The sequence below is a fragment of the Ctenocephalides felis genome, unplaced genomic scaffold, assembly GCF_003426905.1.
Source record: "Ctenocephalides felis isolate EL2017-DRISC unplaced genomic scaffold, ASM342690v1 CF-g0.4_SCAFFOLD_03570, whole genome shotgun sequence".
NCBI classification, from domain to species: domain Eukaryota; kingdom Metazoa; phylum Arthropoda; class Insecta; order Siphonaptera; family Pulicidae; genus Ctenocephalides; species Ctenocephalides felis.
In genome coordinates, this window is record NW_020539724.1 from 26,682,380 (window position 1) to 26,706,226 (window position 23,847).

Consider the following 23,847-nt stretch of genomic DNA (forward strand, 5'->3'; position numbering starts at 1 on the left):
TAAGGTACGGTGCGAAAAGTTTCAGCGATTTGCCTTAAGGCACGACATGCCATGCACCACTAGTTGCTGATGCGATGCAAATCGAATTTTTATATGACAAAAATAATATTGTTTTATATATTCATTTGTAATTGTGCGTTTTATCAATTGGACGAGGAAGGGATAGATGTCAGAAGGCGTGGTTAATGCTTTAAATAAGACAGCGCCGTCAGCCAGCGCGCCAAAACTCAAAGAACAGCACAATACATTGTTTACCAGAAAGTGAAAATATCTGAAAAAAAATAAGTTGATATCTTGCAAGTATTATTTCATAGTAAAAATTCATTTCAATCTTCTTATTTAAGCAATATAGAGTGGTGTGGTATTAGTTTGTGCTTTTCCTGGAATTAAAATTCAGGTATGTTCAGGAACACTTGAATTCAAAATACATTTATTATATAGCGGATATTTCATGTAAATTGCACAATTTTAATTCGCAAATTATATTTATCATTTTATTTATTACAAAATGTTTTTTCGCAGTTGATTTGTGAACAAACTTTCTGAACAACAATTTCCATATTAAACTAAAAATGTACTTTAAGTGAGTTCATTTTAGGAGTGATAAAATATTAAAATGTACGTACTGTAGTAAAACGTATAGGAGCTATTCAAAAGCATCTCTTATACTACGATCTTGTAAATAACTAATATCTTTTACACAAAATATTTAGTATAATAATCATATTTAAAATTATATGGTTGATATATCAATATGTATAAGTTATATGCATTTTTTAACAATTATTTAAATCTATTCTATAATTAGAGCAATTGCAAATGTTAATTATAATATAAAATAATAAATTAAATAAGCATTCTTACATTTTTTCAATAACTTTTTAACTTTAACTAAGGGTAGTTATAGTAATTGACCGAAAATCTAAAATGAAAATCTTTGCATTGCTCGACGTTTTGAAGATTTCTGAATATTTTGGCATACCTCAGAAAAAATGCATATGTGTGTATGTGTGTGTGTGTGTTTTGTATGTCCGCATTTTTTTGTCCACGTTTTTGGGCGCACGGCTCAACCGATTTGAATAGTTCAAAAAACATTCGACTCATATTGATAGGGAGATGTGCTAATAGTTTTTGGCAAAGGCAGGTCCGGCCGTTTCGGAGATTCGGAGCAAAGAGTGCAGAAAATACAAATCGAGTTCTTGAGAAAACCTGAGTATCCAATTTGAATGATCTAAGAAACATTCAATTTGTAATGATTGGGAGAAGAGGTGATTAGTTTTTGACAAAGGCATGTCCAGCCATACAGAGCGAAATGTGCAAAAATGGCAGTTTTTGAGTGAACTAAACGTCCGATTTGAATTATTCACGGAACAGAATAATTACTTTTGGAAAAAAATGTTTTTAAAGATTTTATTTTTTTTTCAAGAAATTTTTTTTTTTTGTATATCGAAAATAATTCAGGTTTTAATTTTTATTCTGTTTTAATATACTTTGAAAAAGAATTTCAACTTTGCAATTTAGTTTATACAATTCTTATAAATATTAGACAATATTACAATATTTATAAAAATCTATATAAAAACATTTAATATTCCTCGATCATTTTGTTACGGGAAGTTCAAGCAATTTGCCTTAAGGCACGATACCATACACCACTAGTTGTTTTTTATAATACTAAATATGAGTTGCACATAAAGTTTAAAAAATCAGTTTATCATTTCTACTTTCTTTTAATTATTAACTTCCCGAAGGAGAAGTTTAGAAGTTTAGTTAGGAACATTCTAATTATATAATTTGTCGAATTTTAATCCATTCTGATAGGTTAAATTAAAAAATTGGAAAAAGAGTGTAAGCATGAGTATGTGTGTCTGTGAGCCAAAATGTTGCCTTATTTTTCATAAACGGCTACACCAATTCTAAACATTCAAAAGACATTTGATGAAACTCAATGAGAACTAGCGTTGATTAGTCTTGTGTGACGGTCGACCGAGCAGTTTTTTTATATTTAGCGACTAAGTGCAAATATTTTTGAAATTTGACATGTTAACCAAAAGATATCAGTTTTGAATCATATCGTTTAGTTTTTATTAACAACTAGTGGGGTGCATGGCATCGTGCTTTAAGGCAAATTGCTGGAACTTCCCGTACCGTAACAAAATGTTCGAGGAATATTAAATATTTTCAAATAGATTATTATAAATACTGTAACATTGTCTAATATTTATAAGAATTATACAAACTGAATTGCAAAGTTTAAATTATTTGTTTAAAGCATATTAAAACTTTAGTCAGAATTAAAATTAAAATCTGAATTATTTTCAATATTCAAAAAAAAAAAAAATTTTTGAAAAAAAAATTTTTTTTAAATTTTGAAACCAATTTTTTTCCAAAACAATTATTTTGTTGAAACATGCAGAAAGTTCTTTGAATCATTCAAATCGGACACTTAGTTCTCTCAAAAACTGCCATTTTTTGTACATTTAGCACTGTATCTTCGAAATGGCTGAACCTGCCTCTGCCAAAAACTAATCACCTCTTTTCCCAATCATTAAAAATTGAATGTTTTTAGATCATTCAAATCGCATAATCCGTTATCTCAAAAACTCGATTTGTATTTTCTGCACTCTTTGCTCTTTATCTCCGTAACTGCTGAACCTGCCTTTGTCAAAAACTAATCAGCACATTTCCCTAATAATAAGAATCGAATGTTCTTTAAATCATTCACATCGGTTGATCCGCCCGAAGACGTGAACGAAAAAATGCGGACACACAAAATACACACACACACACACATCCATTTTATCTAAGGTACGCCAAAATGTTCAGAAACCTTCAAAACGTCGAGAAATGCAAAAATTTTCAATTTCGATTTTTGGTCCATTACTATAACTGCCCTACGGGAAGTTAAAAACTAAATCTCTATTTTTGAAATAAACAGTTATAAACATTTTATCTTTATATCTGAAAGAATTGTTGCTGCAATTTCAATAATTATTAATATTATAAAGTTGATTATTTAACGTCGGGAAGTTAATGCAACTTTTCTTGAGTGAAAATGCGACCTGGTTTGAAAAATTATTCATTTAATACAAATTTCAAATGGTCTTATTTTGACGGGTTTTCACGTAATATTTACTATTATCACTAGTTATTATTTTCCATTTTACATTAAATTACTTTTACCGTTTTGATTCTTTATTATTTTAAAATAGAGATAAAAGATCTGAGTGTATTAATTTTGTTTGAGATATATTATAGAATCTACTACAGAAATATAATGATGGTTATTTTTACCAACTTGTTTTTATTAAGATGATCAAAGCTTTTTATTTAATATTGAAGTGCTAAACTAAAAGACGCAAGTGGTGATTGATATCAATAAAACAAAGTTGTTTTAAAATTAAGTAAATCTCTTTGGATATGGAAATCTAGAGTATTGCGTACATTTTAAACTTAGTCTTAATGGGTTCGTGCAAACATTTATTATTGAAAATAAATATTGTGACGTATTTTGAATACACCATAACGTGGAAAAACCGAAACTAGTGGAGCGCATGGCATCGTGCCTTAAGGCAAATTGCTGGAACTTCCCGTACCAAAAATTATTATTTTTTTTAAAAACGATTAACATTTTCGAAACAAATTTTCTTCGAAAAAATTAGATTTTTGAGAAACTATAAGTTTGACAAAAATTAATTTTTTTTTGAAAAAAAATGTTAATGAAAAAAATGTTTTCTTTATTTTCAAATATTTTGAAAATTCTGAACTTTTTTTCAAAGCAATCGTACTGCTTTAACTGCATAGAGACGGAATCTCAAAGCGCGTAAGCGCTGCGTCGCCGTCTAACGGTTAAACATTGATACGGAACCAGGGGCGTAGCGTGTCTTGGCGGGGCCCCGTATCAAAATTTGTTTGGAGGCCCCCTCATGAAAATTTTTTTTTTCATAAAATATAAATTTACATAAAATGAAAAGAATATTTATTTATCATTTTAATTATTTATCTATCTAATTCTCTCTAATTTTCTGAACTTTTTACAAATGATTCCAGATATTTATTCACTCTCCTTGCTTTTTTTGAAAAACTGAATTATTTAGTGATTTTAAATTTTATAAAGATTCTGTCTATAGAAACATACATGTCTAGTAGACGTTTCTGTCCTAAAGTTTTTAAGTAATTATTAATTAGTTTTAATTTTAAAAATATCATTTTAAAGCAGTTGCTATTGTAACTGCAATGGCCAAAGCTATGCAAACCGGTGCAAGCCTATTGCATTCATCATTGTATCTTAATAAAATAATTTTTTTAGATTTATGTATTCAAACCTATTTCTTGAACCATCAATTGAAAATTTATACTTATTGTTAAAATCTCTATAAAATATCTGATAATTTGATGTGCATATGTCTAATGATCATTTTTGACCGCCAAATGGCATTTTTTTTTACTTTTTTCACTAGATCTCCGAAACCGCCAGAAAATTTGATCAATTCTTCATCTTATCAATACAAGTAAAATGTTTTTTGAATTATTAAAATCGAACGCTCCGTTCTTTTAAAAACTGAGTTACCATTTTTGGCACTTTTTGCCCCGTATCTTCGAAACGGCTGGACCTGCCTTTGTGAAAAACTAATCAGCACGTCTCCTTATCTAGTAAGACATGACATTGCGTTTTAAAGCAAATCGCTTGAACTCCGTGTACTGCAAATTAAAATATTCATTAATATTATATTAAAATTATTTTAAAACTTTGAAAAAACTATATTGTTGAAAATTTTGAAACTTTTGAAAAAAAAATACTTTTGTGAAAGAGTTTTTTTTTAACATCCCGTAGGGTGTTGTGTGTGTGTGTGTTTTGTATGTCCGCATTTTTTCGGGCGCACGGATCAATCATTCGATTCCTATTGATAGGAAGATGTGCTGATTAGTTTTTGGCAAAGGCAGGTCCAGCTGTTACGGAGATACGGAGCAAAGAGTGCAGAAAATACAAATCGAGTTTTTGAGGGAACGGAGTATCCGATTTAAATGATCTAAAAAACATTCAGTTTGTAATGATTGGGAGAAGAGGTGATTAGTTTTTGGCAAAGCGGGTCCAGCCATTTCATAGATACAGAGCTAAATGTGCAATAAATGGCAGTTTTTGAGAGAACTAAGCTTCCAATTTGAATGACTCAAAGACCTTTCTGCTTGTTTCAACAAAATAATTGCTTTTGGAAAAAAAATTTTGGTTCTCATTTTTGTTTCAAAAAACAATTTTTTTCAAGCATTTTTTGTATATCGAAACTAATTCAGATTTTAGTTTTAATTCTGTTCTAAATTAGAACTTCTAATATATCTTAAACAAATAATTTCAAGTTTGAAATACAGTTATATAATTCTTATAAATATTAGACAATGTTGCAATATTCATAAATTTCTATATGAAAACATTTAATATTCCTCGATCATTTGGTTACGGTACGGGAACTGAAAAAACTGAATAACCATTTTTGGCACTTTTAGCCAAGTATCTTTGAAACATCTATCTTTGTCAAAAACTAATCAGCATATCTCCCAATCAATACAAGATGACAAACGTGACAAAATTTTGAAAAACAGAAAAATCACATTTCAAACACCAAAGTCCAATATGACTGAGCGATTATATTGTGAAAACCAAACCAATTAAATCACAACAAAAACACATATTAAACAAATAACTATCTGACTATGTAGTGAAATTAGCTTTTCTGCTGCTTTTTTGAAATCTGTCAGCTGGCCCTTTTGCCTAAATGCGACGGCCAGGAGGCAAACAAGTCCAATGTCTAATTTTTAATTTGAATGGGATTTACGAAATAATGGCTACATTATTCAACAAGTTCAAAATATAAATTTCATGAGTATATTTTTTACAGAGATAACACTGTATATATCCTTGATCTGGTATTTTGTCAGAAATATTTATCAGCAGAGTTGAAATAACCATTTATTTAATTTATTTCTTGTAAGAAAGTATTTTTAACTTATTTTACTTCTTAATTTACTATTTTTTATTGATTACAATTTACCAGGTCAAAAGTTCAGTTGGTTCTTTTTACCCCCCCCCCCCACGTGGAAGCTTTTATAGAGGTTAGATAACAAAAACTGTTGAATCTATTTTAAAGTTAACAATACATATAATAAAACTAGTGCTATATGGCATTGTGCCTTGAGGCAATTTGCTGGAGCTTTCCGTAAGGTAACGAAATGTTCGAGGAATATTAAATGTTTTCAAATTGATTATTATAAATACTGTAATATTATAAGAATTATATAAACTGAATTGCAAAATTAAAATTATTTGTTTAAAGTATATTCGAACTTTGGTTTAATTTTAATTATTGATTAAATTAAAATTCTGAATTATTTTTGATATACAAAGAAAATTGAAAAAAAAATTGAAAAGGCAATTATTTTGTTAAAACAAGCGCAAAGTTCTTTGAGTCATTCAAATCGGACGCTTAGTTTTCTCAAAATCTGTCATTTTTGCACATTTCAACCATTTGCTTCGAAATGGTTGGACCTGCTTTTGCTAAAAACTAATCATCACCTCTCCCCATCATTACGAACAGAATGTTTTTTAGATCATTCAAATCGAATGCTCCGTTCTCTCAAAATTTCGATTTCTATTTTCGGCACACTTTGCATGAAATCTCCGAAACGGCTGGACATGTCTTTGCCAAAAACTAATCAGCACATTTCCCTATCAATAGGAATCGAATGTTTTTTGAACCATTCAAATCGGTTGATCTGTGCGCCCGAAAACGTGAACGAAAATTTGTTTCCATACATACCACTAGTTCCAAATTCATTCGATTCAAAATAGCTTGAAACGTCGCAAAAACATAAAATTATCAATATAAATATTATATACCATACATACACACACACACATCCATTTTTTCTGAGGTATGCTAAAATGTTCAGAAACCTTCAAAACGTGAAGAAATGTAAAAATTTTCAATTTCGATTTTTGGAGTATTGTTATTTCAGGCTATGGAAAAACCAGATTAAATGTATTTCATTTCGTGTATTTTTCGGTATATACATTCCTGATTGCCATCATTCATGGCCGAAGATTGTCGTAGTTATATGAACCCTTACTATTCAATAAATTATACATTTAAGCTATTCACACTTGAACACAATTTCATGGTCCTGTATTTTTTAAGTATTTTTTTTTTGTATTTTGGAAAATACACAATGGCATTATTTTGACTCGTATACCTAAAAGGTTATAAAACTGCCTGTGAGACGAGAAAGCAACCGCTTCCTTTCCAAAGCAAAAACGCCAAAAACATTAAATGTTTGCACGAGTTAACAGATTTAATACCAGTTCAGGAAAGTCGGATATGACAAAATCTCCGACACAACTCCGCTCGGATTCACTCCGGAGTGAGTTACACATCTCTAGTATATAATAAATCAGATATAAGAATCCTTCCATAGAGACAATAAACAATAATTTTTACATAAACAACTCTATTTTCGCCAAGTCGAATATATACCTAGCAATCTATACTCGGTATTAATATTACTTTAATGGAAAAAAGTAATTTCATGCATAACTTATATGTTAAGAAATTCATATAAATGAAAACTAATTTTAAATAATCTTTTGCTTGATAAAAAGTTGCAAGAAGTTATAATTAACAAAACTAATTATTTGAGATAATGAAATTAGATATGCGTAAAACTAATTATTATTTAAAAAATGTTACAAAAATATAAGGAAACAAAATAATATTTTAAATTATGATCAAAAGTAATATTCCACTGAAACGCTCATAAATATAATAAAAATAATTTTTAGCTAATGTCTATAAAAGATTTTGGAAACTACACTTTTAATTTAAGAACAAGATTATATAACTGTGATAAAATATTTTATTGCGACAATAATTACAATTCATTTATTAATTTCCCGAAGAAGTTTGTTTTCTTAAAAAAATTCGATTCGATAATTTTATGTTTTTGCGACGTTTCAAGCTATTCTGAATCAAATGGATTTGGAACTAGTGGTGTGTATGGCAACGTGCTTTGAGACAAATTGCTGGAACTTCCCGTACCGTAACGAAATGTTCGAGAAATAGATTATTATAAATAAATACTGTAACATCTTATCTTATATATAAAAATGGAACGCAAAATGTGTTGGTAAGCGCATAACTCAACAACGCCTGGACCAATTTGGCCAATTCTTTTTTTAAAATGTTCGTTGATGTCCAAGGATGGTTCTTACGGCGAGAAAAATTCCAATAATTGCCGGGAAAACCCTAAAAACAGCCCTTTTCTTTTTTAATCGAGTAGGCAACGAAATTTGTAGAAAAAACAATGATCTATGTCATGACATTTTGTGTAGTTTTTGATAATCTAATTTTTAATATACAGTAGAATCCGATTAGTATAACGCCGGATATATTGACAACCGCTTATTATGACGTAATTTTAAAGGCAGTTTGGTTTTGGAGGACGACCTCGTGCAAAAAATTAGTAGGCTCATTCTTGGTGTTCGAAATTTGGAAGCGATAACATCTGCTATAATTTACTGAATTAGTAAAGTTCTATATTTTTTACTATTTTTACCCAGTAATTAAAATTCAAACAAAAATTACAGATTTCTTACATTAAAAAATGCATTGTTATGTCATATTTTTAATTAAATTTGTCAATTTGTCAGTATGTGTCATTTTTTACCTTAATTTTTGTATTAAATTACTGAAATTAATAACATATTCGCCAAAAATTGTTTTTTTTTTCAGTACGCTTAGTATGACGACCGCTTAGTATGACGATTTTTCGCCGTCCCTTGAATGTCATACTAAGCGGATTCTACTGTATTTATATAAACATAGAAATATCTTTCTATTGATTAACAAGCTATATTGGCAGCCAAAAACATTGATGTAAATGAATTAAATTTCGAAATTCAAGAACATATTACAGGCGAATCAGTTGATTCGACAACTAACCAAGACGATCCACCGGAGTTTTTAAACTCGCTGGATTTGCTAAGATTGTCACCTCACAATCTTCAATTAAAGATTGGATCGGCAATTATAATATTGCGAAATATCGACCAACCGCGCCTTTGCAACGGCACAAATTTAATTATTTAATTATTTTTAATTCACACCGAATTTTTACCAGGGTGACGGTTCTGTTCAGGATAATTTTTTGCAAAGAATAGAAAAAAGTAGGAACAAAACACCGCCACATTACAATTTTTTTTGAAGTCTGTCGGGTCGGCTAGTTGTCTAATATTTATGAGAATTATATAAACTGAATTGCAAAGTTTTATATTGGTTTAAAGTATTTAGAATTAGAATTGCGGGCTGAAATGTGGACAAAAAATTGGTGGTATTGGAAAGCAAAGGCAGGTCCAGTGGTTTCGGAGTTACCGAGCTAAGTGTGCAAAAAATCTTCCATTTTTGAGAGAATTAAGCGTCCGATTTGAATTATTCAAAGAACATTCTGCTTATTTTAACAAAATAATTGTTTTTGGAAAAAAGAATTTTAACTTTTTTTTTTCATTTTTTTTTCAAAAAAAATTTTTTTTGTTTATCGAAAATACTTCAGATTTTATTTTTAATTCTGACTAAAGTTCTAATATACTTTAAATAAATAATTTTAACTTTGCAATTCAGTTTATATAATTCTTATAAATAATATACAATGTTACAGTATTTATTCATAATAATCTATTTGAAAACATTTAATATTTCTCGAACATTTCGTTACGGTACGGAAAGTTCCAGCAATTTGCCTTAAGGCACAATGCCATACACACCCCTAGTTCTTCATTGAAATTGTTGCAGTACAAATTAAATGATTTCAATGTATAAATCTTATTTTTTCAATACGTGCAAACGTACATGATTGATTCTACCATAATATTATATAAATATTTCTCTATTCCGTGCCACCCACCGAAAAGTAAATATGTGCAAGCATGAATACTTCATTGAACGAAACCAAACTGACTGAAATAAGCATTTAATTGACATGCAAATACAAAATATCAAAATAATACATATTTTCCTAAAATATAAGGAAAAATATTGAGATCTTGCTTCAACATTGTTAAGAACCGATCGCTTTCAACTTTTGTAACGATCGAGAAACCGGATATATTGTGGCAATAAGACAAGATTTTAGATTATTTTTAATAATATCATTTTAATAAAAAAATTTCAAGAAGGCCAAATGTTGCTCAAAATAAGGTTGAAAGTGACATTTTGCCATAAGGCAAGTTGCAAAAACTTTCCGAAAAGAGTAATAATTTACCTAATCAACCTAAATTGAGATTATTTAGATACCTACAATTTTAAACTGTTTATCTCGAAAATCAAGTTTTCATATTTGCCATTTATATGTGCTTGTACTTTATCGCCACGTTAAATTTCATTATAAACGTCGAAACATATTTTTTAAAAACTTAATAAATTATTTGTGAAATATTATGCATCTGCTATAAAAAAATACTAGCACGATTAGATATACCATTAATTGTAAATGATAGTAATCGACCAAAAATCGAGTTTTTGAGAGTACTTAGCATCAGATTTGAATGATTCGAAAAATATTCAATTCGTAATGATGGGGAGAAGTGGTGATTAGTTTTTCGAGAAGACTGATACTGACGGAGATATTGACGAAACGATTATTTTTAGGGAAGCCATTTTTTTTAAAGAATTTTTTTTTCTGAATATAGAAAAAAGTTTGGATTTTTATTATAATTTTAGCTAAAATTTTGGAGCTCACTTATATACTTGACATAAGTAATTAAAACTTTGCAATTTAGTTTATATAATTCTCGAAATATGAGATAAAATTCTTCATACTAACTCCGTTTTGTTTATTCACATATTAAATAAACTCATACTAGTTGTGAATGGCATCGTGCCTAAAGGCAAATTGCTGGAACTTCCCGTACCGTAACGAAATGTTCGAGAAATATTAAATGTTTTCATATAGATTTATTATCAATACTGTAACATTGTCTAATATTTATAAGAGTTCTATAAACTAAATTACAAAGTTAAAATTAATTATTTAAAGTATATAAGTAAACTTTAGAACTTCAGCCAGAAATAAAACTAACATCCGAATTATTTTCGACATACAAAAAAATGCTTTTTTAAAAAAAAATTTTGAATATTTTTTTTTGCAAAAGTAATAATTTTGTCAAAACAAGCAAATTTTTTGAATCATTCAAATCGGATGCTTAGTTTCTCTAAAAAACTGCAATTTTTTGCACATTTAACTCGGTATCTCCAAAACGACTGGACTTGCCTTTGCCAAAATCTAATCACCACTTCTCCCCATCGTTACAAATTGAATGTTTTTTAGATCAGTAAAATCGGATGCTCTCTACTCTCAAAAACTCGATTTCTATTTTCTGCACTCTCTGCTCCGTATTTCCGAAACGGCTGGATCTGCCTTTGCCAAAAACTAATCAGCACACCTCCTTATCAATATGAATCGAATGTTTTTTTAACTATTTTTACCAAAAGTAATAAAAATTGTATCCAGACATACATACATACACACACACATACACACACATCCATTTTCTCTGAGATATACCAAAATGTTCAGAAACCTTCAAAACGTCGAGAAATGTTAAAATTTTCATTTTCGATTTTCGGCCCATTACTATAACTAACCTACAGAAAGTTAATTACTCATTGTGAGTGCTTAATAAGGTGGGAGTATGAATGAAAGAATTACGTATAATTGTTCATGTAGAAAATAAGGTACGACCAAATCTGAGGAGCATATATAGGATTAACAGAGAATAGAAATATTAATATATCTTCTACACTCACAATTTCATTTTTTCATCAGTTTTTGACTAAACAATCGTGGTTTCAGCAATCAATTGTGCAATATGCAGTAGCATGCATAGCAAATCCTGTAAATTAAAAACTTAGTGGAAAATTTTACAGCATTATCATAGATTTGTGGATGTCAAGAATGTTGAGATGTAAATGTAATACTATATGTAAGTATGTCAAGGTTCACAAAAAAGATTCTTAGCACACATTTCAATTTTCCGATTGGAACTTTTCTACTTATAGGTAATTGAGGACCTCAAGTTAAGGTATTTTTACTATCGATGTTGACTTTGTACCCAATTGTTCTAATATACATGAACTTTTGCTTATGTATATTACTAAAAACTAGTGGGGCATGACATCGTGCCTTAAGGCAAATTGCTGGAACTTTCCGTACCGAAAATGAAAACTTTTAAAAAACCAGTTTGAAAAAATGAGATTTTTGGAAATTTTAAAATTTTTGAAAAATTAAGAGTTTTTGAAAAATTTGAATTTTTTTGTTTCGATTTTTTTTATACTTTGAATTTTTCTAAAAATGTTTAACTTTTTAGCTTCCCTAGGGTTAGTTATAGTAATAGCAAAAAAAAAAAATCATAAATATTTTTTTATATATCTTTATATTTTAGAGGTTTTTAAACATTTTGGCATGCCCAAGAAAAAATAGATGTATGATGTATGACTGATTTCGGTTCGGTTCAACCGATTAGCATGATTCAAAAAACATTCGACTCCTATTGATAAGGAGATATGCCTATTAGTTTTTAAATGAGACAGGTCCAGGCGTTTCGAAGATACGGGGCAAAAAGTGCCAAAAACGGTAATTCAGTTTTTAATATTTCAAAAAAATTATACTTTGTATTGATAAAATGAAGAACTGATTAAATTTTGGGGAGCAAGTCTAGCGATTTTCGAGATCGACTATAATAAAAGTAAAAAAAAGCCATTTGGCGGTCAATAATAAACTTTGGAAATATGCTAATCAAATTATCGGATATTTCAAAAACAATTATGATTACATTTCTATTGGTTCCGTAACATTGTTTATCCATTAGACTACGACGCGGCGCTTATGCGCTTTGCTAATTCGTCTTTACGCAAATAAAGCAGCGCGATTTCTATGAGAACTATTGAATATTCCCGTTATAAATATGATTCAATATATCAAATCAAAGAATAAGCAAAATTAATGCAAGAAATTTATTCTTAATGAGGATAATGAGAAAATCTTCGTTCTCTCAAAAACTGAATTATTATTTTTGGCTTTTTTTGCCCCGTATCTTCGAAACAGCTAAATCTTCCTATGCCAAAATCAACTATTTGTAACAATAATAATAATTTTACGTTTTCTCGACGTTTCAAGGCATTCTGAATCAAATGAGACCGAATTTGGAAAAGGTATGTATGTGTGTATGTGAACAGATTTTTACACTAAATCGACGTTTGCTCAAAAACGGCTGGACTGATTTCAAAAATTTAAATGCCATTCGATGTATCTCGATGAGGACTAGCTTTTATCAATTTTGTGCGACGATCAGACAAGCCGTTTTTTTGTAAATAGCTTTGTAATAAAGTGAAAAATTTGTCACCCACGTTTTGGCCCGTAATTCTGAATCCATTTTGAAAATTCAAAAACCGTTCGTAAGATATTAGTTGGGAAAGATACTGATTACTTTTTGGTAAAGATCGGCCGGGCCGTTTCCTTGTAATAAAGTATTAAACAATTTTTTTTCGACTATTTTCATGATTTTTTGTTGACGGTAGATACCATAGTCTTATAGATCATACTAAAATATTACGGACCTAAGACAAGCCTTTTAATTTTAAAAATTCGTCAAAGTTTGCAAAAATTATTATCGTTTTTTTGGCGTTTAATTGTCAAAAGTCGAACTTTCATTGACGTTTGCATAAAAACGTCTGAACCGATTTCAAAAATTTAAAAGCCAATCGATATATTTTGATGTTGATTATCTTTTCTCAGTTTTGTGCGACGATCGGCTGAACCGTTTCTTCGTAAATAGTAGCAAAGTGAAAAAAATTTAAAAATTCAAAAACTGTTCGAGAGATATTGGTTGGGAATGATGCTGATTAATTTTATGTTTTCTTGAATTTAACTGTTGAAAAATAATTTTTTCCAATTTTTATGAACCTTTTTTTGGTAATATATATCGTGGTCTCATAAAACATACTGAAAATTTACGGCCCTACGACAAATAGTTTTATATTAAAAATTCATCCAAGTTTGAAAAAATATTATAGTCAAAATTTGTGTCAAAAGTTGCTTCTGTGATGTGATGAGTCAAACATTGTCAATTTATTAAAATTTGTAATATTAAACTACAATTTTAGGACTTATAAGTATTTGCCTGTGCAGTATAATTAATATAATTACAGATAATTTAAATCTGTTTGAGAAAAAGAAAGAAACAATTTTTTTTTATTGGAAATCACAATGTGTGGATTTAAAGATAACTGTATTTTAGAAATAAATAGTTGAAAATTTTATCTAAATATCCAAATAACAATTTCGGTCAACTCACACTATAGGCGGGCAGCGTAAAAATATACGTTCTGCGAGGACTGCTGCTTATCGGCGGGCAAGGTATTTTTACACATTTCGAGAAGTTCGTGCAACTTGCCTTAAGGCTAAATGCCACTTTCAACTAGTTATAGTTATATGGATTGCCCCTGAATGAAGGCTAAGATGCTAGCCGAAACGTATGGATTTTAAATAAATTTCTAAAAACTCACATACGGATGAAATGTCGGACTTTTAAACTCAGATAATATATATATATATATATATATATAAATATATATATATATATATATATATATATATATTATATATTTATATAAATATATACAGGAAATAAATCAAAGCGTCTGCCGTCAATAGCATTGGCGACACCTTAGTTAACTAACAATTCTGTTGCAGCCGAATAATTGATAAAGCACAAGTACAGAGCTATTGCGATAAATTTTAAAGAATAAAAAAAAATTAATCAAAAAACTATATGCAATAGTAATACAATGGTTAATCTACTAACTACTTTAATAAATTTGCTAGATAATAAATATTGTATAATACGTTGAAAGCAGCTATTCATTGCAAATATCCAAACTGTTTCAAAATGTATAAATTATTTATTTCTAGATAATTCTCATGATTATGTGATCAAGTTGAATCAAAATGATAAGGTTTTGAAATTCGGATTTTTTGACAAATTCCATAAGTGCGCGCGTTTCAAGAAAGATACTAGCAAAATTATATATAGGGGAGCTAGGGGCTATTTCTAATAAGGGTAACTAGTAACATGCGTTACCTAGCTCCCCTATATGAATTTTGAATAATAAGCTACAATTTTAGGACATACAAGCTCGTGTCTGTGCACTATAATTGATATAATCACAGATAATTTAGATGTGTTTTGAGAGATATCAAATTGAAATTGTATGTTTAGATTGAAAACAAAAACTTTATTTTCGAAATAAACAGTTGAAAATTTTATACAAATATTTAAATCTCAATCTTGGTAGATTAAGTCAATTATTACACATTTCGGGAAGTTTATGCAATACGCCTAGAAAGCAACCTGATGTTTGATCTATTTTATTATTAGATTTTCTTTAGTAGTGATGATTTTTAACATAATTCAGCAATGTCAGAAAAGAGCTATTTTCACATGGAAACATATCATCTATATTTTCAATTAAAAACACCTGTTCTTCCGCGGATTTTTTTTCACAATTAAATTGTAATCACATGTTAACTGATGAGAGCTGAAAAACGATTCGGCCAGAGAAATAGATGAAGTAGTTACTTGTTTAATTTTCACTTACTAGAACATATGAATTAATTGATACAAATCCCAAATAAGTTTTATTGCCAAAAGCGTTTAGAGGCGTTGCAAACACTTGAGCAGAGACGATATGAACTCTATTGAACAAAATCACTATCATTGCATTGATAGAAAAATACAAAAATAGTGGGGCGCATGGCATCTAGCCTTAAGGCAAATTGCTGGATCTTCCCGTACCAAATATTATTATTATTTTAAAAACAATTAACATTTTTGAAAAAATTTACTTCGAAAAAATTAGATTTTTGAGAAACTAGGAATTTGACAAAAAGTTACTTTTTTGAAAAAAAATGTTTTCTTTATTTTGACATATTTTAGAAATACTGAACTTTCTTTCAAAGCAATCGTACTGCTTTAACTGCGTAGAGACAAAATGTCAAAGCGCGTAAGCGCCGCGTCGCCGTCTAACGAATAAACATTATTACGGAACCCATAGGAATGCAAACAAAATTTATACTTATTGTTAAAATCTCTATAAAATAACTGATAATTTGATGTGCATATGTCTACCGCCAAATGGAATTTTGTTTTACTTTTTTCATTTTTCATTCTCAAAAACTAATCAGCACGTCCCCTTATCAATATGAATCGAATGTTTTTTTAATTATTTAAATCGGTTGACCGAAATCGTCGACGATAATTTGTATCCACACACACACATGCACACGCACACGCACACACACATACATCCATTTTTTCTAAGGTATGCCAAATGTTCAGAAACCTTTGAAACGTAAAGATATATAAAAATTTTCATTTTAGATTTTTTGCGATTTCTATAACTTGCCCAACGGGAAGTTAACTAGTGGGTATTGGTATTTTGCCTTGAGGTAACTTACATGAACTTTCCGATATGTGTAAATAATCGACTCAATCAAAAAACAATCAATTTCTTTTATGAGTAATTAAAAGTATTCCGAGTGGTTTTATTACACATAATTGAAAACTAACGAACACGTTAACTCGGAGTATTTTCTAAAAGAAAATTTTCAAAGATCAATAAGTTTTATAATTGAACCAGTTTCCGTAGGACTTTATTGGTTTAGTATGTCATTAAGACCAAGTACTCTATCGTTTAGCCAAGTAAATCGTCTAATTTTAATTTTAACAAACGTCAAAAAAACTAGAAACAAAAAGATTCCAAATGACAAAGAAACGGCTTGGCAAATCGTCGCACAAAACTGACAAACGATAATCCTCATCGAGAAACATCAAATAGCTTTTAAATTTCTGAAATCGGTTCAGGCGTTTTTAAGAAAACGTCGATGAAAGGTCTGATTTTGACAAATGCCAAAAAAACGATACCAATTTTTGCAAACTTTGACGAATTTTTAAAGTCAAACGAGTTGTCGTAGGGCCGTAATATTTTAGTATGATCTAGAAGACTATGGTAATTACCGTCAAAATAATAATGATAAAAATCGTCGAATTTTTTTTAACACTTTATAACAAGAAAATGGCCCGGCCGATCTCTACCAAAAACTAATCAGCACGATTCCCATCCCAATATCTGTCGCACGGTTTTTGAATTTTTATAATCGATTCAAAATTGCGGGCTAAAACGGGGACGAATTTTTTTTTTACTTTTTTGCAATTTACAAAGAAACAGCTTGGCTGATCGTAGCGCAAAACTGACAAACGATATTATACAACGATATATTTTCCAAATTTGGTCTCATTCGATTCAGAATGGCTTAAAACGTGTAGAAAACATAAAATTAGCGAATCGAATTTTTTGAGGAAAACATAAACTTCTCTTTCGGGTGGTTAATTATTAGAAATTCATCATAACATTTCAGGTCTGATGAGTGATTATATTCAGAATCCAAATGATGCATCATAGTCAATTTAAAGCAAAAGATTGTTTCAACAGCAAAGCAATAATTCGATCGACAATGTCAATTGGACCTTACATCATAATATTTAATCAACAATAACTTTAATGATGAATACATACATAGGCACGCAGTTCTGAATGATTTACGTATTATTATCAGACTAATAAATTATATCGGCCGCATATTGTTCGAACGAAAGAAGTGACAAGATTTTGCGATCAATTAAATGGTAAAACAAGTAGCGCGGCGCGTGATGGAAAATTATTCTCATAATATAAATTATAATGTGCCTGTGCGTGTGTGAGTTTTATTTTAATTCATACTCTTATTATCAGTGGCGGTAAAACACAGTTTTGATATAACAAATTCATTAGGTACATAGTTAAAGTAACTAACGTTTGTTTAATATCATATTTAAAATGCAATTAATTTCTCAGATTAGGTGGTTTAAATTACATGGGTTACGTTTTACGTGCTGTGATAAACTGACAAGATAAATTAATTTGTAATGTTTTGGAAAATAATACTGCAGCATTGAAAAACATATTAAATTTTGCGTATTTAAATAAAATATAAATTTATAGATTAACATAAACTTAATTGATTTTTGAAGTAAAACTTCTTTATGGGTGTCCGTACAAATGCAACAGAAGTGCGTTACGATAAGATAAGAGTCGAGTGCCAAAGATTTGCCATTCGATTTCGATGATATCATTTCTATACGGGTCGATTGTGATTAGTCGTCGCGTATGTGAATAGAGATCTGTCGTTGTATGCGTGCCGGCCTCAACGTTGTATGCGTACCGGCGTCAACGTTGTATGCGTACCGATATCAACAAGGAAACCGGCATAGATAAATAAACATTTTAAGGTTATATCGTAGTACAAATCATGATTTAATGAAAAATGCCTGGATCAGAAAAATACTCTTCTTTTACTCTGTTCCTTGAAAATAATAAAACAAATTAAACATTTGTTCCGTGAACTAAACGTAAGTTTATTGATTAGAAATTATTTCTATATTATTCGTAATTTCTATAAATCTTTGAAGTTATTAAAATGGAAAATATTTTTAGGCAAGATAAATATTACAGCTGTTCAAAGAATGAGATTATATCGCCAGCGAAAAAGTAAAAAAAAAATACAAGCTGTCAATAAATGTATGTTAATTTTAATTACATGAAGTTCTTCAAACACAATTAATGTGAATTACAAAAGATTAGTGAAGTTACAAAAACAATATTTGTTTAGGCATTGTTTAACATAATCCACTGTGTGAACAAATATTAAAGAATTTATTAATCAGCAAGTACTTCATTTCTCTAATGTAGGTTTATTTTAAAATGCTAATTACAATGAAAAACGATCATGTCATATATAAAGTATGACTTTAATAACATTATTGTTTTTAAATGTTAGACATATTTTTAAAGCTATTATAAGTATATAATTTATAATTTATCATTATATAAATGTGCATAATGGTTGACACTAATAAATGTGTGCACCACGAGTAAAAATTTTGATTTACTTGTTTTGAAACATTAAACACCCAATTACGTCAACTCGATCTTAATGGTGGGAAGTATTCAAAAAGGACAGAAAAAATTTAAGTATATCCGTTCAAATCAAATTTATATCCAATTAAGTTTTTTATAAAAAAAGTTGTTTAATGTTCTTCCTGCTGACATCATCATAAATAGAATGATGATATGCAGGGTGTCCCAGACCATGAAGTCAAACCAAAATGGGGTCATAGTATTGACCTTAACTGTCCTAATAATAACATAAAACTAGTGGTGTATGACATCGTGTCTTAAGGCCAATTGCTGGAACTTCCCGTACCATAACAAAATGTTCGAGGAATATTAAATGTTTTCAAATATATTATTATAAATACTGTAGCATTGTATAATATTTAAACTGAACTGAATCACAAAATCAAAAATATTTATTTAAAATATATAAGTGAGCTTTAAAACTTTAGCCAAAATTAAAATTGAAATCTGAGTTATTTTTGATATACAAAAAAAAAATTGAATGATTTTTTTTTTCCAACAGCAATTGTTTTGTCAACACAGGCAGATTTTTTCGAATCATTCAATTCGGATGCTTATTTCTCTTAAAAACTGCCATTTTTTGTATATTTAGCTCTGTATCTTCGAAATTGCTGGTCCTGCCTTTGCAAAAAACTAATAGCAATTTCTCCCGATCATTACTAATTAAATGTTTTTTAGATCATTCAAATCGGCAACTCCGTTCTCTCGATTTCTATTTTCTGCACTCTTTTCTCTCTATCTCCGTAACGGCTGAACCTGCTTTTGTCAAAAACTAATCAGCATATCTCCCTATCAATAGGAATATAATGTTTTTTGAACCATTGAAATCGGTTGATTCGTACGCCCGAAAACGTGAACGAAAAAATGAGAACACACAAAACACACACGCACACACACACATCTATTTTTTCTGAGGTATGCCAAAATGTTCAGAAACCTTCAAAACTTCGAGAAATACAAAAATTTTCTTTTTCGATTTTTGGCCCATTACTATAAATACCCTACGGAAAGTTAATAAATTATCACACATTCTTTGTAAATTATGAAAAAAGACCTTCTAGTCGTTACCCCTGTTGTAATAAGCCTAACACTTACCTACCTTCTAAGATAGCTTTTTGAAATAATCGTTTTTTTGTATTATTGATTGCATACAGTTTCCTGTTAACATTCTTTAATTAATTTTTTTTTCGCTTGTACTATTATCATTAGTTTAAATTCGTACTACAACCATTTATCAGAAAACAGAATAATCACCCAGAATTACTCACGTAAGCAATTTATTTGAGCCTGCAAAGCACCCGCAAAAAATAGCACTTACTTCTTTATATACTTTATACGATTGTACGCCGTTAATATCAAAGTAAATAGAGTGAGCTATTATTATATAGCATTTGTGTTCTTTCTGAGAGATTTTCTGACATATTACATTTGGTCTAATCACTTGATCCAAATGTTTATGCAAAGAAAATGATTATTGTGTTGATATTTTGTGCAAAAATGTTTATCAACTATTCATTAATATAATGAAAATTTTACGAAGCGAATAGAGAAATCAGATTTACAATGAGCAAAGTGACTAAAAAGTTTTAACTGTTAAAAATACTGTTTGAACGACTATGTAGACACATAAGACGCAACAAAATCATACCAGACACCCAATATGGATTTAAAAAACTAAACTCTGCACTACACACACTGACACAACTAATTCGAAATTCCGTACTTAGCTTCAACAGACAAAACCATAGATTGGTGTTGCTCGACTTTGAGAAGGCGTTTGACACAATCAGAATGGTGGAACTGATAAACAAACTCATAATCCTCAATTTTCCACAAAACACAATTTCACCGTGCAAATAGACAACACACATTCGACAGTTAAACAGGTGACGGCGGGTGTACCGCAAGGTTCAATCATAGGACCGTCACTGTTTAGCGTCTACATCCATGACATTCTCATTGATGCCAACACAATACTACTGGCATTCGCTGACGACACTGCCATTTCTACATCATCTAGATGACAGATCACAAAAATACAGAGACTCATAGATACATTGACAGATTAGGCAAATCAAAATAAACCCCCAGAAGACTGAAGCTATTTTGTTTACAAAGAGCTGTAAGTCTACTATATTGACTGACTTAGACAAAATCAAAATAATATACCACGAAGTTGAATGGTCCCAGAATCTCAAATACCGTGGAGTGACCTTGGACCGTAGGCAGAGCTTCAAGAAACATGCTAACATCAAAATTGGACAGACGTTTGGGATGGTAAATATTGTGCTGAGAACTCTATTGAACCATAACAGTCCGTTGAGCATGAACAACAAGCAAACACTTTACTCGACATTAACCCACAAAGACTATAGACTATACAAAATAAAGCTTCACAACTAGTTCTCAACAAATAAAGAGATCCACTGACGACACTATTACTCTTAAAAATACATTCATGAACAGGCTGACGTACCGACAGTACTCGACCAAATAAAGAAGCTCACTGGGTCTTGTACCTAAAATGTAGGAATCACCACAAATTTAACATCCAAGTCCTGGGCCAAATACGTCAGAAATAGTTTGGTATGGCAAACACTCCATGCCAAACTATAACCTGATCGATCCTTAGCAATCGGAACATAATTTTTCATTATGAACAAACACATTGTTTTGTAATCTTTCTTTATTCTCAAACAAAGCAACAGTTACTAACTAAATAAAATAACCTATAAATAAATTGATCAATTTCAATGTTAATTTCAATATTGCACAGTTGTAAACACAATTTTTTTTTAATCTATTTTAATCTATAATTATTACTTAAAGATAAAAAATTAAAAAATGTGACATAATATTTATAAATAAAACGATGTAAGATTTCTAAAATATAATATGTGACATTACTTAAATATTAATCAACTTTCTAATTCATATAAGCACATAAAATGTATCGTGTGCCTGGCAATTTTCTGTAAAAGCATTTTTTACACACCGTCTACTCAAGCAAAATGTTTTTTGAATGCCTCGCGATCGAGAATAAAATATCCGCATGTTTTTCAATCATTCAAATCGGTTATTCCATACTGTCGAAAATGTCGAGGGCATTTCTTTTATCCATATAAGTCAACTTTAAAATGAAATATCTTAGTACGGAAACCAAAAAAATTTATCTCACTATAAAATATGTGATAATTTGATGTGCAGCTGTTTAATGATCATTTTTGACCGCCAAATGGTTTTTTTACTCATTTTTCTTAAAACGTCTTAACCGCTGGACCTGCCTTTCGAAAAATTAAGTAGATCTTCGTTTAGTCAAAACAAATAAAATGTTTTTTGAATTATTTAAATTGGATGCTCCGTTCTGTCAAAAACCATTTATTGCCCCGTAATTTTGGAACGGCTAGACCTTTGCCAAAAATGAATCAGCACGTCTCCTTATCAATACAAATCGAATGTTTTTTGAATCATTCAAATGGGTTGATCCATGTTCCCGAAATCGTCGACAAAAATTTGTATCCGCACACACACATAGACTGCTCCCGATTCTGTACATATTTGGACTGCGCCCGATGGAAGGTTAAAAACGGCTGGACCGATTTCAAAAATTTAAAAGACATTCGATGTATCTCGATCGAATCGTTTGTCAGTTTTGTGCGACGATCGGCCGAACCGTTTCTTTGTAATTTACAAAAATATGTTGAACTTTTAGCTCACAAATCAGAATCGATTTTAAAAAATCAAAAACTGTTCGAAAGATATGGTTGGGAATGATACTGATTAGTTTCAGGTAAAGATCGACCAAACCGTTTTCTTGTAATTAATTGTTGAAAAAATGCCGATTTTAAGAAACTTTTTTTGACGATAGATATCTTGTTCGTATTACCTACTTATCGTACTCCTACGATAAGTACTAATTTAATTTCAATTTTCAAGTCAATTAGAAATGGCTCCGGAATTAGCAAAAAAGTAAATAAATGAAAACAAAATTTCTCTAGTTTTATAAAAAAAGTTGCCATTCATTTAAATCTTTGAATAATATCTAGAACTACGTACATGATTTTCGCAAACGTGAAGTATCTTCTTATAGCATATATTATAAGGTTTTAGTTTATGCAGTAAACAGTTCTACGAAAATTGGTTGAATTATATAAATCAATTTTGGAACAATAAGCTACAATTTTAGGACATACAAGCACACGTGTCTCTGCACTATATTTAATATAATGATAGATATTATAAATGTATTTGAGAAAATTCACTTGGAAATCGCAATGTTTAGATTTAATTAAGAGCAAAAACTTGAATTTCGACATAAACAGTAGAAAATGTTATCTAAATATTTAAATCACAATTTCGGTTGATTAAGTCAATTATTACACCTATCGGGAAGTTTTTGCAACTCGCATTAAGGCAAAATGCAATTTTCAAGTATTCAACTATCAACGCTTTCCAAGAATTGAACTATCTGTCTATAAGCATAAGAAACTCTTGTACGTTTTTATTGTAATGTTTGAGTAAAATCATATACGTATTAAAAAAAAAACAAATGTATTTTGCAGTAAGTACAAGTAGATATAGCTCTCGTGATTTTCCTATACTACCTTGGGTACATCGTTGAATGCAAAACAGTTAACCTTACATGAAACGTTCATATTTTTTTATAAATTCTTCGTGAAAAATAAACCTACATGTTATGATATTGACTCGACATTAGAATTTAGTTTGTTTT

At 29.8% G+C, this 23,847-nt stretch overlaps 1 protein-coding gene across 1 annotated transcript in view; it reads left to right on the forward strand.

Moving 5' to 3' along the window:
* The first annotated feature begins 243 nt into the window (after positions 1-243).
* LOC113383690 overlaps positions 244-23,847 on the forward strand; it is a 37,864-nt gene continuing 14,260 nt past the window's right edge. Inside the window, exon 1 of the mRNA XM_026621940.1 lies at positions 244-397. The gene's annotated coding sequence lies outside the window, so the exon portion shown is untranslated. The remainder of the gene's footprint in view (positions 398-23,847) is intronic.